Source organism: Akebia trifoliata, chromosome 12 (genome assembly GCF_017979445.1).
Source record: "Akebia trifoliata isolate Shusen 1 chromosome 12, ASM1797944v1, whole genome shotgun sequence".
In the NCBI taxonomy this organism is placed as follows: Eukaryota; Viridiplantae; Streptophyta; class Magnoliopsida; order Ranunculales; family Lardizabalaceae; genus Akebia; species Akebia trifoliata.
Genome location: NC_141386.1, coordinates 24,845,516 through 24,866,216, shown reverse-complemented (window position 1 = coordinate 24,866,216; position 20,701 = coordinate 24,845,516). Strand labels below are relative to the sequence as shown.

Here is a 20,701-nt window from a genome sequence, read left to right as displayed (position 1 = left end):
ATGAAGAGCTTCTGTTCAAGTGCATTACTTCTTCTTATTTTACTACTTGTCACAGATTGCCTGAATGTTGAAGCTCAGTCGTGCAAGCCAAGCAGCAAAGTGCGGAGGACAAAACCCCCTCCTGGCCAATGCAATACAGAGAATGACTCTGATTGTTGTGTACAAGTTAAGCTCTACACTATCTACAAGTGTTCCCCGTTGGTATCAAGCCATACAAAGGCAGTTTTGACAATCAACAACTTCGAGAAGAGTGGAGATGGTGGTGGGCCATCAGAATGTGACAATCAATACCATTCTGATGGCACACTGGTGGTAACTCTATCAAATGGATAGTTCAACAATGAGAGCAGTTGCTTGAAAAATATCATGATCAACGCTAATGGGCATAGTGTGGTGGCCATGGTAGTTGATGAAGGTGACTCGACTATGGGGTGTGATAGTGACCATGATTACCACCCCCCATGTCCTAACAATATTGTTGATGCTTTATGAGCTGTGTGGGAATGTTGGGTGTGCCACAAAGTGATTGGGGAGAGTTGGATATTGTTTGGTCTGATGCTTAAAATCCATAATATAGCTTTTTTTTAGTTTATATGGTTGTACTTTGTATGTTTGAGTGAGTTCCATATATTGATTAGTAAATATAAGAGTTTGTGTTTGTCTTTCTTTTATTCCAAACATGCTGATGTTGTTTAAATTTAAGGCCCATTGTACGTCTACCCCAAGTGCCATGAAATATTGTGTAATTTTTTCTTTATTTATTGTATGGTATATTTCAACATTATGGCTGCAATTTCTTTTGAAGTACCATTAGACTACACAAAGGTTGTCGATAATCAACCACAATTTACATTGCTTGTTTTTTTTTTTTTTTTTTGTGGTAAAATCCGCATCTGTTTTCATCAAAAGCTTATTTCCAAAACGGATGGATTCTCTGTTTCATAAATATTTTCAAAATGCATCTGGATTCTGGATGCATAAGTTTTAGAAAAGCTATATACATTTGTGTAAGCACCCTTAATAATTTTTGGTTAAAGAGAACTTATTTATGATGTTCTTTCTCTATCTAGATCGATCTAAAATGTTCGTCCAAGAACATTGATCTACTTGAGAAGTAACTACTTTTAGATTGTTCTTGTTTTGTTTGTTCTTGAAAAGTGATTACTCTTAAATTTGTTCTCTGTTTTCTCATCCCAGAATTATTCTTTAAATTTGTTTGATTTGAAGAAAAGTTACCATGATTCACGTCTTGTCGCAATTCACTATTTGTTTCAATAGAGCTTAGAAGAAATTCATTGAGGTGAATTATTTAAAAAAAGAAATACAAAAATAGAAAGAATTAAGTTCAATTATACAAGCTCAATTTTAACTGGTACTTGGTTTTCAAAGACTCGTTTTTAAGATAAAATGTTCAATTTGATAGTTTCAATACTGAAAATATTACGAGATATAGCAGGTAACGTCCAATTTGGTTTGCGAAAGGTTGTTGTTTTTCGGGGGATAAACATGATTAAACGTGCTCCTTGTTCCGGAGCGGGAGCTAGTAGCTAGGGGTGCAATTTTGTCTAGTTCAAACCGAAAACCGAACCAAATCGATAGCTTTGGGGTGGTTTGGTTCGGTTTGGAACAAGTTGCAGTTCGGTTCCGAGTTACGAAAATGGAGAACCGATCAATTTGGTTCGGTTCTTGGATCAAGCTTGTATAGAACTGAACCAACCGAGAACCGAACCTCTATGCAATAAATAAATATATATGTATATAATAATTATTAAGAATTATTTTAAGAGTTCGTACATAGATTTGTGATCTTTTATGGATAAACTAATGACTTTTTATAGATAGATTTGTGATTTATTATATGAAATTTTATGTTTATTTTTTCATTAAAAAATATTACTTATAATTTATAAAATATTTGCAATCCGTGGAACCGAACCGAACCAAACCGACTTTAATTCGGTTTGGGTTGGTTTGGTTCCAATGAAATTTGGTTTGGTATGTCAGTTCGATTCCAATTTGACCTCAAACCGAACCGAACCGAACCAAGTTGCACCCCTACTAGTAGTGGATAATTATGATCAAGAAATGATATTTTTTACTCAAAGTAGATTTCAAGAAGTCAAATTAAAATGTAACTCTGTTCAAAATTCACATAAATGAGTATCACTGGGGGGAGCAAATCTCCTCGCGAAAGAAAAGATGCAAATGTACACCTTGGAAGAGACAATTATGCTATCTAATATTAAACATGAAATTAGGATTAAATGCATCAACTACACCATTACATGATTGAGATATGAGACTACAAGTCTGTCCTCATATGTTTTTACAGAATTTCCAAAGGCTTTTGTCTTCACAGTTAATATCATAAAAACCAACATATTTGGGTCTTAATAAAGCTGTTAAACAAGATAGTGATGGCGACATTGATTTCATATTATTTCTAATGCCATCCCATTGACGTCTTAAGAGGTTCAACAAAATGAACAATTTCAATAAAAATATCAATTAAAAAAAGGGTCCACATCAAACTCCATCGTAAGGTCACTGTATATGATATGGTTAATTAAGAATAAATCTCTGTGTCGGGCCGTGTCAAATATTTTCATAGAGGGCATATGGTTATTGACCACTGTAATGGTTAGCTGCTACTAAAATATCTATGCCAAAAATTGTTCTTTTTCAGTGCATAATATCAGATTATGTGAAGTTTGTACCCTATATATACCTCTCACACGAGCACTTGCTTTGCAAAAAGCATTATCACACAAGAGTAGAGAGTTAATGAAGATGAAGAGCTTCTGTACAAGTGCATTACTTCTTCTTATCGTACTCATTGTTGTAGAAAACCTGAATGTTGAAGCCCAGTCATGTAAACAAAGTGGCAATGTGAGAGGGAGGAAACCCCCTCCTGGTCAATGCAATAAAGAGAATGACTCTGATTGTTGTGTACAAGGAAAGCTCTACCCCGTCTACAGATGTTCGCCGCCCGTGTCCACCCATACAAAGGCACTTTTGACAATCAACAGCTTTGAGAAGGGTGGAGACGGCGGTGGGCCATCAGAATGTGACAATCAGTACCATTCTGATGATACACCGGTAGTAGCACTCTCAACTGGATGGTTCAACAATGAGAGCAGGTGCTTGAAGAACATCACGATCAGTGGTAACGGGCATAGTGTGGTGGCCATGGTGGTTGATGAGTGTGACTCAACTATGGGTTGCGATAGTGACCACGACTATCAGCCTCCATGTCCTAACAACATTGTTGATGCCTCGAGAGCTGTGTGGGAAGCGCTGGGCGTGCCACGTAGTGATTGGGGAGGGTTGGACATTATCTGGTCTGACGCATAAAATCCACCACATATACTAAGTCTTTTAATGTATTATATATGATTACTTTGTATGTTTATTTAGTCATGTTGTAGTTTAAATTTATGTCTGTTGTGAGTCTTTACCAAGTCTTATGAAATATTTGTGTAAATCATGTCATTATAATACTTTGCATCTGTATGTCTACATTTTATTTTTTATGGTGTCATCAAAACGACACAGTGGTGTTTTTATTTTTTCTTTGATAGGTAAACTAGACTTGAACCCACGACCTCGTAGTCGTATTTGCAGTTTTTCAACCAACTGAACTATGGGTCCACCTAGCCTTCTTTCTGATCTCCTTTGCGCCTCACATGACATAATCTTTTGTGTCTACTGATACATGAATGCTCAACCAAACTTATGACAGATCTGTACACCCAAAATCATCATATTCAATCATTTTTGTAGCTATTGAACTAGAGACACAATGCGAAAAAAGCCCAAATTTGACGGCCCTGGGCCATCAAATTTCATAAAATTCGACGGACAAAGCGGTCGAATTGGCGTTGAATTTTTCATTGTCAATTTTTTTTTTCAACAGGCTGAAACTGACAAATTAATGAAGGATGGGAGAAATTCGACAGCTCTAAGCCGTCAAATCTGGCAATATCTAGAATTTTGACGGTCCTAGACCGTCAAAATTCAGTTTCTAAAATTCGTGCGCCTTGGCTCGTCAATTTTTTCTGTCAAATTTTCCAGTTTTCACGTAGTGAGAATGGCCTTGATCTCCTTTTTTATTAGAGTTCTGTTTGTCTAATTGTGTATTAACTAAATTCTTCCCACTCCATCATGTTTTGATTTTGCATCTTCTCTTTCTATCCTTCTTCACAAATGATTATTAATATCCAATCCCAATATTTCTTTGGAATATAATTTCTCTTAAAGTTGTTTTCGAAAACTATTTTAATATTTCTAAAGTTCCAATTCCAAAAGCTTTGAATAATTTGTTGAGAAAGTTGGAAAACCATGAGGATAAGAGATTAGGAAAATTGGGAAGATAGATCTGAAGCTTGAGAAATATCATTGTCTTTAGACCAATATTTTCCGCCAATAAGAAAATCATGATCAACAATAGATTACCAACAAAGTTGGTTTTAGGATACTTCAGATCGAATATGAGTTCTTGTAATATATTTGTTGGATCTATTCATGCTTCCTATAATGCCAAACATTAATAAATCACTTTGATAAAACAGTGTAGTTATGACAGATCGAAACAAGAATTTGTCAATTGAATTGCTTGTACAAAATGAATGAAATCAGTCCCTTTAAATAGATGCTGATGTGGCTTTAAGACACACTTGTCAAGCAAACAATGATTGAACCCCAATTACTCAATCAACTGTCAAGGTTTAACATCAGTTACAAAAGGTTCTTAAATAACCCTTTATGTCTAAAATTAAGGGATCAAATGGTGCAACCATGTTTAAATAGTTTTATAAAAAAATGTTGGCCTGTCCATCTTCTAGATCTTCAATGCAATGGTAGAACTGAAAATGGTTCCAAATTGGTTAAACCAATTTAATCATCTAAATATATATTTCTTTCATTCAAGTCATTTTATGATACAATTCCCGCATCTTTCATAATATTTTCAACTTTCAGAATATTAGATATCAGTGAAAATCAATCGAATGGATCAATTAATGCGTTGAGGTTATTATATCTCAGTCCCAATAAATTGAACAACCCAATACCCCCAAATCTTGAAAGATTGTTAAGCTTGATAGTATTGTCTCTTAGTGGTAATGAATTGAATGGGATTGTCCTCCCAGAATACTCGATTCTCAAAACATGTCTGTCGTAGAGATGACAATTATGCTACTTAACATAAACATTAGAAATTAAATGTGAAAATTCCAAGAATAGGAAACGAATTATTGCAGGATTGAGATTACAACTCTGTCCCTATATGGTCATATTGCATTTACTAAGGCTTTTGTCTTTGCAGTAAGTATCACAAAAACCAACAAAATTGTGGCCAAACTAAGCATTAAACAAGATGGTGATGGTGACATTAACATTAAACAAGGAAATACGTTGAAAAAAAAAAGTTGCTTCTCATTTAGAATAGGAAGATGGGATCAAAATCTGGCATAATATTATTGTTTATAATGAAACTAATTAAAAATAGAAAATGACTACAATTGGGATATGAAATTTAATTCATCCTGCCGTGGCAGTTATGTTGATGGAAGGAATTTGCTTTGACTATTTTAGTAGTTAGCTAATCCAAAAAAAATTATGCCTAAAATTGTTTTTTCTTTTTTCAGTGTGAAATAATGGCATTTTGAGTAGGTTGTGCCTCATATATACCTATCACATGTGCACTTGCTTGGCATTAAACATTTCCACACAATTACATTGAAAGAGAGAAGATGAAGAACTTTACATCAAGTGCATTACTTCTTCTCACTCTACTCCTTATTATAGAATGCCTGAATGTTGAAGGTCAATCATGTAAACCGAGCGGCAAAGTGAGAGCTATGAAACACCCTCCCGGTCAATGCGCAGAGAATGACTCACTTTGTTGTGTACCAGGAAAGTTTTACACCATCTACAAGTGTTCGCCGTCGGTATCAAACCATACAAAGGCAGTTTTGACAATCAACAGCTTTGAGAAGGGTCCAGATGGTGTTGGGCCATCAAAATGTGACAACAAATATCATTCTGATGACACACCGGTTGTAGCTCTATCGACTGGATGGTTCAACAACGAGAGCAGGTGCTTGAAGAACATCACAATCAGTGCTAATGGGCGTAGTGTGGTGGCCATGGTGGTTGATGAGTGTGACTCGACTATGGGGTGTAATAGCGACCATGACTACCTGCCCCCATGTCCTAACAACATTGTTGTTGCCTCACGAGCTGTGTGGAAAGCGTTGGGGGTGGCACCTACTGATTGGGGAGAGTTGGACATTGTCTGGTCTGATGCTTAAAATCCATAATACTACTACTTTCAATTACTCTGTATGGTTGTTCTTTGCATGTATTGAGTGAGTTTGACATTTAAATACTCTGTTAAGTTAAGATAGATCACTTGTGATGATAATATATTCAATATTTATCTATGCTTTTATGAGAGACAGAAAGTAACTAGAATATCTTTTATGATTGAATTTCATATGGCAGAGTTTTGGCTGATTAGAAGGAAACTGTGACAGAGTGCAAACCTTTCAAAACAAATTCACCATGTTTCTCTTCTTTTGAACCTTTTTTGTTATAGCATTGTCTACCTCTCCTTTTCTCCTATCTTCAATTAAAATTTATTGTTACTGGAAAAATAAAAAGGTTCACAGCCATCCAAGTCTTCAGCAATCTTTAAGTTTTTGAGAAAAAATAGTCTTTTAAGTTTTGAAATGAGCCACATGGGACTTAAAGGTAATTTTGCAATTTTATTGGAATCCTATTATATCATCAGGATTGTTGGAAAATAGACAATGCAAATCATCGCACGTTCGGAACAAAATACAAACCCTCTCTCTCTCTCTTGCACGTTCGGAACAAAATATAAACCCTCTCTCTCTCTCTCTCTCTCACACACACACACACACACACACACACACACACACGCACACATGTGAAAAAATAATAAGGAAACAACAAAAAGAATACAAATCTCACACAAAAACATAAGGATATACGTGGTTTGACAGTGTGTCTATGTCCACGGATCATAACAAGAACGACACTATTTTCTTTCAACTTTTACAGTCTTAGAGATCTCTATTTATAAAATCGGGAGTTGCTAAAACGTGTCAATCTCCCAAAAATAAAAATCCTTAATTACACAATTACCTTTTGTAACCCTAACAACTCAGTATACCACCAACAAAATACAAGACATTTACATAACAACTTGTTCAAAACTTTCGTTAGAGGAGACAATTATGCTAAATAATATTAAACATTAGAAACATTAAATATTTAAATTAGAATAAACACAACTATGACCTGATTGAGACTACAACTCTGTCCCTATATGTTGATACATAATTTCTTAAGACTCTTCTCTTTGCAGTTAGTATCATAAACACAATTTGGGTCTAAGCTAAGTCATTAAAAAAGGTGGTGATGGCAACATTGACCTTAAATTATCAACAATGCCATGCCTTTCACTATATTGAATCAATCAATGAGATAAAAATAAAGAGCTTCGAAGTTCAGGATCAAAATCTGGTGTAATATTTATTGTTTATAATGAAATTAATTAAGAATAAACCTCTACATGACTGCTAAGGTATGAAACCATGGAACAGAAACAACTACAATTGAAATATGAAATTTGATTATCTCGCCATGGCAATTATGTTGATGGAAGGAATCTGGTTTGACTATTGTAGTAGTTAGCTAATCCTAAAAATCTATGCCTAAAATTGTTATTTTTCAGAACCAAATAATGGTATTTCGTGTAGGTTGTGTCTTATATATATACCTATCACATGTGCACTTGCTTTGCATTAAGCATTTCCACACAAGTACATTGAAAGAGAGAAGATGAATAACTTTACATTAAGCGCATTACCTCTTCTCATTCTACTACTTGTTACAGAATTCCTGAATGTTGAAGCTCAGACATGTAAACAAAGTGGTAATGTTAGCTGGCCAATGCAATAGAGAGAATGACTCTGATTGTTGTGTACAAGGAAAGCTCTACCCCATCCACAGGTGTTCGCCACCGGTATCCACCCATACAAAGGCACTTTTGACAATCAACAGTTATGAGAAGAATGGAGATGGCAGTGGGCCTTCAGAATGTGACAATCAGTACCATTCTGATGATACACCGGTGGTTGCTCTATCAACTGGATGGTTGAACAACGAGAGCAGGTGCTTGAAGAACATCAAGATCAGCAGTAATGGGTGCAGTGTGGTGGCCAGGGTAGTTGATGTGTGCAACTCAACTATGGGTTGTGATAGTGACCACGACTATCAGCATCCATGTCCTAACAACATTGTTCATGCCTTGAGAGCTGTGTGGGAAGCGTTGGGCGTGCCACATAGTGATTGGGGAGGGTTGGACATTGTCTGGTCTGACGTGTAAAATCCCCCATATATACTAAGTCTTTTAATGTATTATATATGATTACTTTGTATGTTTATTTAGTCATGTTGAGGTTTAAATTTATGTCTGTTGTGAGTCTTTGCCAAGTCTTATGAAATATTTGTGTAAATTATATCATTATAATGGCATGTATATGCATGGGACACTTAATTTATTGCACTATGAGTGACTTGGAGAGTGTTTCTTATGCAATAATGTTATCCCGGCCCTTTGTTATGCAGTCACAACTATCGAATTGTTTTGTCCTGAATATATGACTCTTTGATGTTAAATGCATCTTGAAGACCATTGACATTCTTTTAAACAAAATATAAAGGAAACAATTGAAATTTCAACAAATTAGCCCAACAAACAAACTAAGAAGAGCCCTGAGGACTTGTACCACATGTTTGAGCTGGATCAACTTCTCAACTAGTGATTCCAATCCATTGCTTAATAGTGACTAAGGTCTTTAAAGGTTGACTCTTATGATTAGACATTTTATTTCATATATTAAAAATTAATGATACATTTAGATCTAATTTCACTATTAAAAAAGAAAACTTCATAAACACATTTCCGGGCTCGTCACTTAGCCTTGATAAAGATGACAGATGATGGCCAATGGTTGTCTCATGGTGATACTCAAGGAAAAAAAAAAGATTTATTTTGACCTCATCAAAGGCTTTGAAAAAAAATATGGGTAGCTTGACTAACTTAGTACGATTTGAATCTTACCAAGGGTCATTGGGCCCACATGGATCACCACATTGCCTATCCAACAAGATAGCCCTCTTGATTTCATAGAAAGTAAGACTAAAAAAGAAAAGAAAAAAAAAAAAAAGAAAGGCCTTTTTAAGGCTTGGCTCAAGGTGTTGAAAAGGGAAGGCCGACAAACTCTCCAATTTAAAATCAAAATTCAATAGTTAAATCTTTTGGAATAAGGTATCTCTAAGTCAAACAGGTTGACCATGGTCCATTGGGCTTTGCCCAACCCATGGGGCAAAGCCCAACCCATGGGGCAACCTCATCCATCAAAATTTAAGATTGAAAATATAGATCTTTTTTTTTCTTAAAAGTTTTGTGATCTATACCCTTGTGGCATCCAATCATATCGCTACGTCATAATGCAAGATAAACGACTGCCTTGGACAGTCATTTTAAAAGGAGTTGCGATTAGAATGCGACTGCCGATAAAAATTGAAAAAAGAAACGATGGTTTTTTACAGTCGTAAAAAATGACTGTTTTGGATAGTCATTTTTCTGGATTTATAATATAAAAACAATTACTTCTTTGGATTTATAATTTAAAAAAGGGATTTACATTCTTCACCCATTACAACAACCTCTTTCAACCCCATTCTCATGAATTCCGGCATTTATATGTAAATGGATAAAATAAAATAAAAAAGTAATTTTTTGGAATGTTCAATCTTCAGCCATTACAGCAACATCTTTCAATTGTCCAAATAGCAACCCTCTTCCTCATCATCTTAGCCATCATGTTTTCACTCACTGTCTCCCTCTTCTCAGCCATGTTTTCATCCCCCATTCATCTTCATCTTCTCCAATCAATCGAACACCTCACCATTAAGACTAGCCCCCTTCAATTCTCTCTAAACTCATCTTTCTCAGACTCTCTTCACCATTAACAGCAATACCTGAAATACAAATCACAGTAAAAGATTAGCAAAAGTAATGAACTCAAATCCCGTTCGAAATCAAAGCAAATAGAGACATCAATCAAGCAAGTTGCTACAATTGAAGGAAAAGAAAGAAGTACCTCTATGTGAATAAAAATTATTAAATAATTTTAGATTGATCAGAGGAGAAGAATTCTTGCTGCTATTGTAATCTGAACCATTGTTGTAGAGCTGCTGCTACTGGTTGAAAGGCCATTAAGAAATAAAAAAATTTACTAAATGGACTATCAAGCAACCATCTAAAACTCAGGGACTAATTAGAAATATATCATCTTCTGTTAAGGAAGGCTCTTTTAATGTCAAAAGATACATCACTCCAAACAGAAAGGAATAGAAGAACAAGAATCATTTAACTACCCTCCTCAAAAATCCAATTTCATTTTAATTGCAATTTGCTATAGATGGTGATTTTAGGGTGGTTGTTTCTTTGGGCAGAGTTGAGCAAGGAGTACCCTAGGCTTTCTTTTGAGGATTTTGTGTTTAGATGGGATAGTCTTTGTAGCTTGTAGGATAGCTTCTCGGTGGCTCATTTTTTCTTTTTCTGCTTTGTTCTGTCTTATTCGGGATATCTCAGCCTCCTTTGTTTTCCTCTTCTGATATTTTTAAAATTTTATACTCATCAAAACAACAAAAAAAAAAGTAAAATCGTTACCATACAGAAAAAATGCATAAAACCAACTCAAACCCAGTCAACTTCACCGAGTATATCAAGAACACAAATTTTTGGATATAACCGACAAACTCGGTCGGTTTACTAAGTCCATTCTGACTTACCCAAGTTGATCAAGTTGACTCAGACTCAGCTCTATACTTGTAAAGCAACATTACTTACATCTCACCTTAATATTGTCAATTACAGCTCTTTTATAAGTTTCAGTTCTCATTGCAAATTGATGGTAAGGTTTCAAACTTTGCTCCAAACTCATAAAATTACCAAATACTTAATACAATTCTTACCTTAAGGAACAAAAGGTTTCAAGTTACCCATTCAATACTTTGGTGGTGGCTTTTGAGCTGGCAGCAATCCAAAACATTTCTTCAAGAGAACTCTCTTCCTCGAGTACTTGTCATCAGGGGAGAAACGAGCTGATATTTTAAATTGTTTCCTCAACAAAGATTTCAAGAAAATAAACAAATCCACAATTTATACAGAAAGAATCTTACATATTTTAGAACAGTGTAAGAAATCCAATTGTGCTGCTCTGATCCTGTGAAGGATTATTACAAGAGAGAATCCTTGCGAGTCTGAAATCCCCTACATGAGCAACCATGTCTTCATCCAAAAGGACATTGCCAGGTTTGAGATCACAGTGAACAATAGGTGGTTCACAGTCATGGTGCAGATAATCCATGGCAGAAGCTACATCTATGGCAATGTTCAAAGAGTTGCAAACCTCAGATGAAAATTTACACTGAAGAAGAAGATAACTCTACATTTCTTTATTGGTGGGTAAGTTGGACTTGAACCTGCGGCTTCAAAGTTGCATTACAAGTTACAACATGTCAACCAATTAAACTAAGGGTCCAAGCCTAGGATACTTCATTCTATAATATCCCTACACATAAAACAAATATTTTAGGGTAGTCTGAATAGCTTATTGTGAACCACCATCCACACTGTCAGTATGGTATGTGATGAAGATCATCAGACATCAACTGAGGGCATCGGGATTGATCAAAGGCATACAAGGCTAAATGGAGGGACCAGTACAATCCCTCCCCAACCCACAAAAAAAAAGAAAGAAAATAAATTAGACAGAGATCAATATGAAGGAGTAGATGCCTCTGATTTCATCCTAGGAGGATCAGACCTTCCCACCAAATGGTCAGAATTTATATTACTGTTTTTCTTTTAGTCTATCCAGCGACCATGCTTTTATTGTGTAGGTAAATACAATGGAAAATAAATAAACTAGTTAAGTGGTGGTTCCACACTTTAAGATGACTTACGTTTTTAACAAGTGATTTAAAAGTAGAGTCTTAGTTTTCAAACAACATGCCAAAGAGTCCTAGAGCAATAGATTACATGGTTTAGATTGATTTCAGGAATGCTATGGGAGGTGCATCTAGGAGGCCGAACCAGCAACAAAGATACAACATGCATCAATCACATGAAAATCAAGAAATGCCACAGAATACAAGGACTTTATTATTTATTTATTTATTTATTTATTTTGATTGGTAATACAAGGAGGTTAATGAGTCAGAGAGCTTAACCTTATAGTCAAAATTGACCATTCCATGTGACATATGTGGCTCACTTGTAAGCTGGAGAAAAAAAAAAAAAAATGAAACATCAGAGTGTAAATTAAACACATGAAAATGTCAATTACCTAAGCGTTGGCTTTCAAAGTCAGGTTATCAGTCAAATCACATTTCACTCAGGCATTAAGCCTCCCATCGCTCAAAATTCTTCCAAAAAGCATCATCTGTGAAATGCCCATGGATGCTCCATCAATTAACAATACATTTAATTAAAAAAAATTTAATTAGAATGACTGAAAGTACATAGGAGGCTCTTGAAAAATAAAATAGGGATGGCAACTTACCTTAGGGTCTAGGAAGTTAGCCCCAAACTCATAGTGAGCGGTAGGAATTTTGATAGTCTCAGAGGACTGTGGATGGTTGCGAAGGAAATTAGTCAGAACAAATAACAAATAACAAAAAAAAAAAAAAAAAGAGGGAAAATCAAGCTCAATAAATGTATGAACAGCCTATATTACTTGTGAATGAGTGAAAATCTCTGATTCAGTCCCCATGTAAAATCAAAGCGCATCCCCTCAAAATGTACAGGCTTTAAGGACACTGCAACAGACATTAGATACAAGATTTAGCTGAGAGAAGCCCTACACCAAACCTTCAAATTGATTTCTTCATTCATGTAATTCTCACGTAGCATAACTCCTAAGTTTCATATTGTACACACATCAATTGAACTGGGATGTTACCAAATAGGGTTTGGTACGGATACAGATCACAGGGGCTTTTTCATCTTTCAGTTAACAGTAAAAGACATTAACAGATGACAACTTCAAAGAAAATAAAACAAATACAAGGCTGAGGATGATATTTCTCAAGACGTAAATAAATCTGATTACAATAACAATAATAATAAATTAATTAAAAACAGGATAAATAAAAAGTTCAAGCAACAGTGAGCCAAAAACTACAAAACTGGCCAAAGAGAGCATGTTTGTGAAGGATCCATAAATTAGGGGTGCAATTATTTTTAAACCACCGGTTTTCAAAAGGTATCCCTTCATAGTCCAAGTTTTATTCTCCAATCACAGTAACCAACAGTACTACATCTACATGGAGTATACACATAAATCTCCCTCCAATATGAGCAATTAATTCATCCATAACTAGTGCAAAAAAATGTGTCTACGACTTACAATGGTGAACATTTTACGCATATTGCATGCATACAAATAAAAATTCTACGAAATGGGGTTTGTGTGTGCATGAGAGAGAGATCTTATAAATTCTTAAACAACCTACACTACCCTCACTCAAGTTCTTAACTCACCAATATAGGGAATTTTGGTACCAGAAGAATAGCAGAATGACACAATGAAGGCAGGATGATATATATGCATATACGGATGTAGTTTGTTTATGTGTATGTATTTAAAATTTAAATAATAGAGGTTGAAAATCATCATCAAAGCCTAACCCCAAAAAATTGGGTGTCTTGAAAGAATCACGTTCCTCCCTTCAATTCTGTCAAAAGCAGCATCTTACACATAGTTGTACAATAGTATTTTTTTTTTCTATGCAAGTCGTGCATAACTAGTATTCATTACATATTAAAATAGTGCAACTGATGGTATTATCATACTAGAAAGCATGACTGATGCTTGCCCAAGAAGTAGTATTTGGTGCAAGTAGTAAAGAAATGGCATGTTTTTATAATTAACCTTCATTGGATGGCTTCAAGGCAGAAAGCATCATCACTAACAATTTGGCAGGATCATGTTACTGACACTTTGTCTACAAAAGTAGGTGGAAATGTGGACAATCTTCTTTGTTGTTCCCTCTTAAATCATCCTCATCACCGGCCCCTCCTTAGCAATTAGGGATTTAAAAAAAAAAAACTTTAGTTAGGTAGCATTATATTGTCCTTAGTTGATTTGAACAATAAAAACTTGGTAGGAGAAAAGGTTTTGAGTGAATGAAATTTTAGATACTTAAAGGAGTCGTGATCCAGAACGGTGTCCCATTCCTATAATAACATTAGGTGTTTACGTGGCACATTTTTGTTGGAATTCAAACATACCAGGCTGCGTGGATGGCTTGGTTAAGAGTTCTAGGTGTTTCAAACTCCAACAAAAATGTGCCATGTAGACATCGTACCTTTATTATAGGAATGGGACACCTTAGCCATTAAGAATACAATAAAATATATATATTAATGATCACACATCACACGAAAGGAAAGACAAGGAAAAAAAACCCAAACAAAGAGTCACAACTACACCAAACTAAAATAGATTCATAGTTGGGTACCCAACAAAGAAAAAAGCTTCAGATTATGATTTCTTCTCTCTATCCCTCTTATATCTCACCACTCAGTAACCCATTTTTCTGCTTTTTTTACATGATCACACAACTGTTTGTGTTCTCAACATAATGGTGGAAGCTTATGCAAGCATATCTTAAGATGGCACACAAGCCGGTTTAGTAATTTTTGTAAAATTCATACCTATTTAGCTAATTTCCTCTATAATTCAAGGAGTAAATTCTACATGTCATAATATTCTCACATGAATCATCCACAACAAAATAATGGAAAATTTGGTCTAATCATAACAACTCACTCTTTTCTGTAGTTCTTATCCACTTTTAAATAATACAATATTTATATTTAGATGCTTAATGAGAATTACAAAATTATATATGGCTGCTTCTTATAAATATATAGATATATTTTTGGATCATAAGAGAACTGCATTCCATTTCACATTAATATACTTCTGAATAAGATTACCCTAGAAGTGATAAATGAATCCTTTATGTTTAATCCAAATATGGATCAACTATAATCACAAGCACAACTGAGACAATATAAAGCAAACTAATCCAACCGCTCTGTTTGAACCAAACTACTTTAACTCATCTTTTGTATCTCATCACAATCAACATGAGCAATGAATTAGGACCAGATGAAGAATTTATAATTATATCAATTAAACAACTAACATCCGAGAACATATAGCATTTTGACAAATAACATTAAAATTAAAATCTGAAACCCTAAAATAATTAAGAACAATTTGAGTTTTGATTAAAAGCCTTAACATACCTTAAGATTAGATAAAAAAACCTAGCAAAAACTCGCGTCAAATCCAAGAGAGATCGAAACTTAGTTGCTGAAATGCGATCATATATGGATTTCCTCTGAGATAGAAGGCAATTTAAAATGAATAGGGAAGGGGGGATCAAACAAAATCCTAAAACTTTCTTTAACAATGAAGAAAACGTTTGAAACCCTAAATTAATTAAGGAAAATCTGAGATTCAATAAAAAACTTTAACATACCTGAAGATTTAATCACAAACCAAGCAAAGGGAGGGAGATCGAACAAAGCCCTAAAAATTTCGATCAAACTCCGATCGATATACTTTCCAAAAGATTCGAGAGACAGACAGATTCGAGAGAGCGAGAAGAGAGACATATTCGAGAGAAAGCGAGAAGACAGACAGAGTCGAGAGAGAAGAGAGACAATCGAGTGAGAGAGAGAGAGAGAGAGAGAGAGAGAGAGAGAGAGAGATTTGAAAAAGAGAGGAGAAACAGTTGAGTGAGAGAAAGGAGAGACAATCGAGTGAGCAAGTGTGAAAGAGTGAGTGAGAGAGAGTGATGAATGAGATTCAGTGAGTCAAATATGAGTCGAGTCTGAAGCGTAAAAAAATCCATTTAGCAACTGTTGGAAACCGTCGTTTAAAACGACGGCTTAAAAGTGCTGCTTTTTAATACCACATGCTTTTTGAAAAGTTAATTGGAGTTTGAGCTAAGAGTAAAGTGTATGAGGTTCATAAAAGAGTTGAATAACTTTTTCTCATAAAAGTTTCATTCTCAAGAAGATAAGGGTTCTTTGATTTCCGGGTATTAATTTTTGGATCTTATTAAGGAAATAACTCACTTTTTAAGAGTATTATATCATATATCTCACCCCAAATCCCTCGGGTACATGCGATTCCCCACAAAACCAAACATACCAAGTAAGCTAGGAGAAATCCTTATGGCCAACCAATGATAAGTAGAAAACTCTTATTTTATTGGATCACCAAGAAAACACAACTTGAATGATCTCTACTAGAGACTTTGAATAAATTTAATGACATGCCATCACAATGCCATTTGTAGAGGAAAAAAATTGGATGTCGTTGATTTCACAATATTCCTCCATCAAACTTAGTTCTTTGCATCAATGTTCATTCAATCAATTACACCAAAATATAAAATATAGAAAGAAGCACTACGTCACAAATAAGAAAAAACGACTAAATAAGGCGGAAAAAACGACGGACTAAAGCAGTTGTTTATTTACAACGGGTTTTGTTAGTTGTTTAGCCCTTAACGACGTCTATAATTGTCGAATATAAACAACGAATTTAATCCGTCATTAAATAATTAAGTGAGTTACTATTGTCGCACCCACTTTTACTAATGCTTACACCGATTGGTGTGGCGTTAAAAAAATTGTGGTGGCAGTATTATTTATATCCATTAAAATTTAGACTCAAAGCTTAACAACAGTCAATTCGAATGTTCTTCTCCAAAGTACCCTAGAATCTAAAATCTCATACTCAATTCGATTTCCTCTCTCACGATTCTAGGTTGTTAATTTTCGATCTCCGCTCACAATATCCTCTTTCGCGATTTAGCATTTTGGATTCACAATCGTCTCTCTCTCGATCCCAACCGAGAGTCTTCAGCAATCCAAAGGGATTACGAAATCAGGAGAGGTTCGACACCATCTTCTCCGGCACAAGTTTTCCAGGTAGTTCTGTCTCTCTCTCTCTCTCTCTGCACGTTGTTGTATTTGTAACCCTAATAAGAGGAAGAGATGATGGGGCTGGTTGGGATTCACTGTATATGGAATTTTAGGTTTCAAGTAGAGATGATTGGCTTCATTTCTTTCTTAAGATCTGATCTAATAAGATCTGTTTCAAGTCGAGACATTCCATCTCTCTTTCTTGGTGAAAAATCAGGGGTTTGGGCTTGAGGTTGAAAATAATGCCATAGGATTCGAATTGAATTATCATAAATCCGATTAGTTTTGATTCTCAAGAGGGATCTATCTCTGCCATTGTTGATTAGTTGGTATTTTGTGTTTTTTCTACTCCTTTCCCTGTGTTTTGGCCTGTTTTGTCGAACAAGTTTGTCATGTATGGTTAGTGTGTTTGTTGCATCACAATGGAAGCTGTGTGTTGATGAGGTTGAACTAATTTTTTGCTGGAGTTTTGATTATGACCCCTTGATCAAACTTTGGCTAAACAATCCTTCAATTTTATGTTTGTCGAAGAAGCTCTTAAGAGAATTTTTCTTTTTTTCTTTGTTCGTTTTTGATAAGTCAGCTTTAAGGTTTGCATGGTGTGCATCTCAATAATTCAGACTGTAGATATACTTACTCGAGAATGGCTTACCGTCATTGTCACACATGAGATCTGACGTACAGTATGGACCTATGTTTTCTTTTTTATCCTTTTTATTTATTTATAAATGTATATGAAAAATAAAGTATAAAGTCCTATTTTCAGTGTCGTCTTCATAGAGTGGTTGAACAGTTTTATTTGGATTAGACAAAGGCTTTATTTTAGTTTGAAATTTCATCCTGGTTTTATTAGTTTTGATTCGTTTTGTTGTTGTTTGTAGTCTACCTTTTGAAACATTTGTTAAAGCTTGATTGATTATCTATATACTTGTTTTAATTGTTATTTAATTATGGAGTTGACTTGTGCTGCTACTTCAAATAGAAAGAAACTTCGATTATGATCTATAATTCAAATTCATGCTAGGTATTATTTACTCCCAAGTTCATTCTGAAACGTCAATTTTTAGTGGTTGGGGGGGATGCTCTTGGGTCTTCAAATTAGGCGTGGCAATGGGTGGGATTTTAGAGGTTGGGACTTTAGACATTCCATCTCTCTAGTAGTTGGGTTCGACCATTTTTCCATATTAGTTTCTTAGGAGCACTTACGGGCTTGTTTTGATCAAGGCCATTATGAAAAAAATCATGTTTCAACTAACTAAGGGAGTGTTTGTTTGTGCTATTTTTCATCAATTATTGTTGAAAAAAATTAAATTCAACACTTTTTTGTTAAAATAGCGTGTTTGTTTACTCTATATTTTCAATGCTTATTGCTGAAAATAAGTGAAAAAAATTCAGCACTATTTTGATGCTGAAAAAAAGTGCTGAAGCGATAAGCACTTTGCTTTTTTTGACACGGACAAGTATGCCCTTCATTTTTTTGAGCACAGACAAGTATGCCCTTATTCTTAAAAGGATATTACTTCTTATATCCCATGGATAAGTATATAAGCACCCACAAATTAATAAACCCACACCATGGCTAAATTATTTTGTCTTATATGGGTTAAAAGTTTTGAAATGAGTTGATTTTTGGTGAGGATGATCTCCTCATTAGTATATAAGCACCCCCACAAATTAATAAACCACACCATGGCTAAATTATTTTGTCTTATATGGGTTAAAGGTTTTGGAATAAGTTGATTTTTGATGAGGATGATCTCTACAATGCGGAGATCATCCTCACCAAAAATCAGCATATCCTGAAACTTTTAACCCTATCAAAACAAGTTCAAGAATTGTTAATTGTCCCTTTTTTTAAAAACTATTTTTAATAAGTTAGAAGTTTCAAAATGGACTGATTTTTAGTGAGGATGATCTCTAGACCATATAGACCATCCTCACTAAAAATTTGCTCATTCCAAAAACTTTAACCCATGAAAAACAAAAAAAAATTGGCTATAGTGTGAGTTGCCCTTATTAATTCATAGGGTGCTTTTATAATAACACGTCCTTCATTTCCATCGAAAATTATTCATTCAAAATTAAGTTCTTTTAATGTTGATTTCAAATTTCGGTAACTTGTATGACATTATTATTTTTAATTTAAAACTTGTGGGCTTTTATAAATAGAAATTATTATTTATAAATTGAAGATTTGAGTATTATTTATTATTTAAAAATGAATTGTATTTTAATTTTATAAGAAATAATATATTTTATTATATTTGATAAGAAATAGGCATTTGAAACATGCAAACAATGTATAATAAGATTGTAAGGGTAACAAAGACAATTTACCAGCTTCAGCAATGTGCAACAAACATGATTCAACATTTAAACAAAAAACTTTTTCAATACTTAAATTCAGCGCTTATAAGTTTCAGCGCTTAATGCTATTCAACACTTATTTTTTTCAGTTTAACAAACAGCACCTAAGTTGGCTGGTTTTTTTGCTTTCTTCATGCATCAACAAAAAAGTGGGCCAAACTTTCCATAGAAATGTCTATGATAGGATTGGAATGATCATATTTAGTGGAAGGAGGGGGGGAAGGGAGTATTATTTTTCTAGCTTGTATTATATATAAAGTTCTTTAATATGAGATTTTAGCATTACTTAATTTGACAAGGTTCTGTCAATGGATGCTCAAATGAACGATCTTTCAAAAATAGATACTTACATAATCTATATTCATCATTAGAAACCCTATACTTTTACATAATATGTTTTCTACAACCATTTGAGAATGATCTCTGTCGATTTTGCTTGAATAATGGAGATTTCTAATGATGAATAGATTGTATATTGTTGGGATTTACATGTTCAAATATAGAATCACTTTTTAACCTTTATTTATTCGCAGATCTCAAAGTTCTGTTACGGATTCTACGATTTCAGTATTGATTCAAAGTTTTCTTACTTAATATGGTAGATAGACGCTAAACATAAAAAAAATATAATTAAATGTTTGACAATGATAGATATGAGAACTCTTTTATTTTGTAATTTGGTATATTCATCTTTCTTGCATAATTACTTGGATTGTTTTAGGTAGTCGGTGTCACTACTATATATCTGACAATGTTTTTTAATTTTTCAACCACAAATTTCGACAATATGTTGCAAGAAGTAGGAATGTATGTTATCCTTAAGAATTGATATGTCATTCTTCCAAAGACCGAGAAAGACAGATGTTGGTTTTGATTTCTACAAGTCAAGTGAAGTGAAGTTGGTAGAAGATATTTTTTGAGAAACTATTTTAAACAGTAGGATGTAGTGTTTCAAACAGTTTCATTTAAATTTTTTGAGTTGTTGACACAAAGGATAATTAATTCTGACTTTTATTTTTTTATTAATGAACTATTTGGATTAAAATCGACACCATGAAAACGGAGCATGTTGGACTATGATTACACATATAAAATTTGAAGGAAAATGGTTTTCATTTGAAAAATGTAAATTTTTTTTTTTATGTATTTACTTATTTTGTTATATTTCAATTTTCTGTCCAATGAACATTTTCATTTTCTTTTTAGGTGAAAAAT

At 34.2% G+C, this 20,701-nt stretch overlaps 1 long non-coding RNA gene and 2 pseudogenes across 12 annotated transcripts; 2 read left to right on the top strand and 1 right to left on the bottom strand.

The window, feature by feature from the left end:
- Positions 1-3,526, top strand: LOC147389134 (uncharacterized; annotated as a pseudogene).
- A 2,127-nt stretch (positions 3,527-5,653) lies between these two features.
- Positions 5,654-8,419, top strand: LOC147389133 (uncharacterized; annotated as a pseudogene).
- A 1,268-nt stretch (positions 8,420-9,687) lies between these two features.
- On the bottom strand, positions 9,688-15,918 carry LOC147389132 (uncharacterized). Of its 12 annotated transcripts, none has more exons than XR_015170630.1 (10): positions 15,664-15,918; positions 15,428-15,522; positions 14,043-14,189; positions 12,846-12,927; positions 12,672-12,737; positions 12,340-12,551; positions 11,287-11,589; positions 11,080-11,208; positions 10,203-10,299; positions 9,688-10,080 (listed from the first exon to the last, which is right to left on the bottom strand). It is a non-coding gene; the product is annotated as an uncharacterized LOC147389132 (long non-coding RNA). The 12 variants fall into 12 exon arrangements; XR_015170623.1 differs by having other exon boundaries at positions 10,203-10,302; positions 15,664-15,917; XR_015170625.1 differs by having other exon boundaries at positions 10,203-11,208; positions 12,340-12,390; positions 12,456-12,551; positions 15,664-15,917.
- Positions 15,919-20,701: the final 4,783 nt, after the last annotated feature.